Genomic DNA, 4994 nt, shown 5'->3' with positions numbered 1-4994 from the left:
TGTGTTTTGTATTTTGATCTTATTAGGGATCATTTAATGGTTATTATGTTGGTTGATAAAAAAACAAGGATGTTGGATGTATGTCAGTGGGAGAACAACTCAAATATTAAAACAAGAAAAGACATCTATATTACTGTTGTCAATAGTGGACAAGCTTCTTTACCATGTCATTCAAGCTCTCAATTGCCCCTAGTCTAGAAAGTTGTAAAAAATTGTTAACGTTACTATTTAAGCGTTCCCTTTACTTTACTTAAATACTTAAATACAGTTGTTCCAAGTGAGGGAATGTCCTTGAAATTAGTGAAAATAAAGAACAACTCTGAAAAAAAGATCTTATAGTCCTTTTGTGCTGAAAGGGGTTCATGAATGCCGTAATGACGTCACATTAAATATTACACTCCTTCAATATGTGATCTAAATTGATCTGTAAAAAAGTGCTGAACTTAAGTTGTTATTTTTCGATTGAAATATTGTCTTAGCCGAGACATGTTGCAAGTAAAAAATTCGAAATATTTTCAGTGTAAAAAAACGAATAACAAAAACCACATGAAATAAATATCAATTGTTTTTTTCCTTGAGTATACATCACTTATGGCTTTACTGTTACATTTCTATGATATTCCCAAATATCACTTTCATCTTCAGTTAAATTTATGATTGAGCAAATTTTGCTTTAAAACGTTTATGGCTGTATTGTTTAAATCGTAAAAATAAAAAACAGTTCCTGGAAACAGGTAAATGTGACATATTTCAGATTACTGTAAATTCAGAAATTATTGCAATGTGTCTGTCGAGCCTGCAACTTTTGTTGCAGAAAGCTCGACATAGGGATACTGATCCAGCGGCAGCGTTAACAAACTTCTTAAAAGCTTCATATTTCAGAAGGTAAAAGACCTGGATGCTTCGTACTTCGTATATAGATGCCTTATGATATGAAGTTTCTATCTGTAATATATCCATATTCCTTGACCTCATTACATGGTTCAGTGACTACTCGAAAAAAAAAGTTGATTTTAATGTTTAGTTTTACCCTTGTCCGTCTGTCTGTACGTATGTGGCGTCACTTTTAAAATTAGCTTTCTAGAGTTATGCCCCTTTATAAATGGAAAAATTGCAAAATATTTCATTTCCGTTCTCTAACTTAAGTTTGCCTCAACCAAATATTATGAAACTTATACACAATGCTTATTACCACAATACACAGATCAAGTTTGAATTTTGGTGGTGTCACTTTTAAAATTTTAAAAATTACTTGAACAATGACATCATTGATATCTGCGTCGTCGTCCGTCTGAATAAATCACTGGTTTATTGATTATAATCGTCTATTTATCCAGTTTGAGTTATTTCCCTTTGTACAGAAAATATATGGATAATATTAAATTGTGTTTCATTTCAACTTAAATTAAATATATATAGGGTTCTTTCAAATGCTGAATCTAAACCTGTATTTAAGTATTAGATTTTTGGGCCCAGTTTTCAAGTTGGTCCAAATCAGGGTCCAAAATTAAACTTTGTTTGATTCACGAAAATTGAAATTATGTGGTTCCTTGAAATGCTGAATCCTACCATGTATTGAGAGATTTTTGATTGTGAGCTCCTTTATCAAATTGGTCCACATTGTGGTCCAAAGGGTCCTTAATTAAACTTTTGTTTGATTTCATCAAAAATTGAATTTTTGGAGTTCTTTGATATGCTGATTCTGACAATGTACTTAGATTTTGGATATTGGACCATTATAGGTAAATGTCCAATGTCAAATATTTCAGTTTTTTGTCTCGCCTTTATGGAGTCAAAAAGCGAGACATAGGTATGCTGTTTCCAGCGGCGACGGCGGCGGCGTCAACAATGTATTAGTTTGGGATTAGGTCTAGTTCATGGTGAACCACTAGTGGTAGGTCAATGATATTTGGTATGCAGTTGTATTAACATTGGCACATCTCATTACCTTGGAGATTATTTAGCCCTGCCCCCTCAGTCAAGGTCTATTGACTTTGAAACTTTGCTTAGTTTACATGTATTAAATTGTGATTAGGTCAGTTTTGGAAACCACTATTGGTAGGTGAATGATATTTGGTATGCAGTTGTATAAGCATTGGCATATCTCATTTCCATGGAGATTATTTGGCCCTGCCCCCTCATTGATGGTCTATTGACTTTGAAACTTTTGCTTAGTTTTCATGTATTAGTTGGTGATTAGGTCAGTTTAAAGGTAACTGTTAGTGGTAGGTCAATGATAATTGGTATGCAGTTGTATAAGCATTAGCACATCTCATTTCCATGGAGAATATTTGGTCCTTACCCCTCAGTCATGGTCTATTGACTTTGAAACTTATGCTTAGTTTACCTGTATTGGTTTGTGATTAGGTCAGTTCAAGATGAACCACTAATGTTAAGTCAATGATATTCGGTATGCAAATGTATTGGCATTTGCAAGTTTCATTTCCATGGAGATTATATAACCCCACCCCCTAATTATGGTTTATTGACTTTGAAACTTTTACATAGTTTACAAGTTAATGTTTGTGTTAAGGTTTGTTTAAAGGGAACGACTTATGAAAAGTCAATGGTATTTGGTTTGCAGTTGTATTAGCATTGGCACATCTCATTTCCATGGAGATTGTTTAGCCCTGAACCTTCAGTCATGGTTCATTGACTTTGAATATTTGCATAACTTACATGTTAAAGTATTGCTATTTTAATTTCAACATTTGCATTATCAAAATAACAAATTGGCGAGACATCTCTGTGTTAACAGTTTATTTACCACATTCATTTTGTGTCACAAATCTATGCTGTGTCAAATATTCAACCACAATCCAAATTCAGAGCAGTTTTAAGCTTAAATGTAGTGTCCATACTTACTCAACTGTCAGCCTCTTGGTGTTCTTGAGTTATGTCTCTTTATAATGTATGCATGCAGGGGCATCATCTGTGTCCATGGGGACACATTCTCCATTTTTTGTAATGTTAATTTCACTCTTATCATGAGTAATAGGATAATTATATTTGGTATGTGCGTACCTTGCAAGGTCCTCATGTTTGTCAGACAGTTTTCACTTGACCTCGACCTCATTTCATGGATCAGAGAACAAGGTTCAGTTTTCCTGGCCAAGTCCATATCTCAGATACTATAAGCAATAGGTTTATTATATTTGGTATATGTAATGATTGTAAGGTGTACATGTCCAACTGACAGGTGTCATCTGACCTTGACCTCATTTTCATGGTTCAGTGGTATTGGTTTAGTTTTTGTGTTTAAGTCTGTTTTTCTGATACTGTATGCAGTAGATCAACTATATTTGGTGTATGGAAATATTTTACGATGAACATGTCAGTCTGGCAGGTTTTATTTGATCTTGACCTGATTTTCACGGTTCATTGCTCAATGTTAAGTTTTTGTGTTTTGGTCTGTTTTTCTATTACTGTATGCAGTAGGTCAACTTTATTTGGTGTATGAAAATTACGATGTACTTGCCAGTCTGGCAGGTTTTATTTGACCTTGACCTCATTTTCATGGTTCACTGTTTATGTTCAGTTTTCCTGGTTAACTTTGTTTCTTAGAAACTATAAGCAATAGGTCAACTATATTTGATGCATGGAATGATTTTAAGGTGTGCATGTCTGTCTGGCAGGGTTCATTTTCATGGTTCATAGGTCAATATAGAATTTCCATGGTTTGGTCTGTTTCTTTTATACTATAAGCAATAGGTCATCTATATTCTGTGTATGGAATGATTGTATTAAAGGTGTACATGTATTTCCGCCTTGGTTTATATGACCCTGACCTCATTTTCTTAGATCATAAATGTTAATGTGATACTTGGAGCAAAACTTTATATGTAGGAAATCAATGGTCAGTATAGTAGGCGAGACATTTCAGCGTGTGCACTCTTGTTATAAATGTTAATAATGTGACTGGGTGAGTATTGCAATTATAAGAACTCGCATTTTGATATCTGATGCATACCATATATGTGTATGCAGATTTTTCTGAAATGGCAATAATTAATCTCGCATTAGTGTCCATTCTTCAAAAATCGCAATAATAAATGCACGCAATAATTTCTGAATTTACAGTATACCATGGTTTTATACCCTGCTATTAAGTAGTTAACTCAATTAAAAAAATAAACATCTGATACCAATCTCAGTACGCAACATGTGACTTGTTTTTGTGTTAAAATATAAATGGTAGTTTTATTTCCATAAGTGAAGACACAAGTGATACTCAATCTTGTTTAACTGATTCACATTTAGCAGAGTTGATCTGAACACTCATGTTGTATTTTGATATATCTGTTCCATATTTTTTTTCATTCTAAAAAGGCAGAGGAGCAATAAAATACTATATGTCGAAGAAGAAAAAACAAAACCATGGCCAAAAGAAAAATAGCAAAAAAACAATAGAAAAGAAAACTTAAAAGATTGATCAACAGGAACCCTACCTAAAACACGGGTGAACTCTTAACGGAGGTGCTCCAGAAGGGTAAGAAGGTCCTCCATAAGTGGCAACTATTTTGTTTCAATGTAAAGAAAACAAATCGATGGACATCACCATGCTGTCTTTCTTTCAGTTACTATTTACTTTTTCAGATACGGATAAATATTGCTTTATGACTTAATATTGTTTAATGTGATGTACATGTCCTTCCAGTGAGACCATTTATTCCAGTATAATTTTGTTGTGAGCTCCGAGTCAGTATATCTTGGGAATGTTGTCTCGTGTTAATAAACCACAGCAGCAAAGTCCCAGTAATTTTAGGAACGTTTTCTCGTGTATATCCAACCTGAGCTCATGTTCTCTTAAGAGCTCATGTTCCTTGTTATTATGTATATATGCAACCCGACTTTAAATAAAGAATACCTACCTGAGCCCTTGTGGTATATATATATCCACCACAGGAATAAAATCTAAGTATATCTTAAGAATGCTATTTCGTGTATATTCACCACAGAAGTAAAATCCAAGTATATCTTAGGAATGTTGTCTT

Source organism: Mytilus californianus, unplaced genomic scaffold (assembly GCF_021869535.1).
Source record: "Mytilus californianus isolate M0D057914Y unplaced genomic scaffold, xbMytCali1.0.p SCAF_3, whole genome shotgun sequence".
Lineage (NCBI taxonomy): Eukaryota > Metazoa > Mollusca > Bivalvia > Mytilida > Mytilidae > Mytilus > Mytilus californianus.
The sequence above is the reverse complement of the archived record's forward strand: the minus strand, read 5'-3'. Positions refer to the sequence as shown.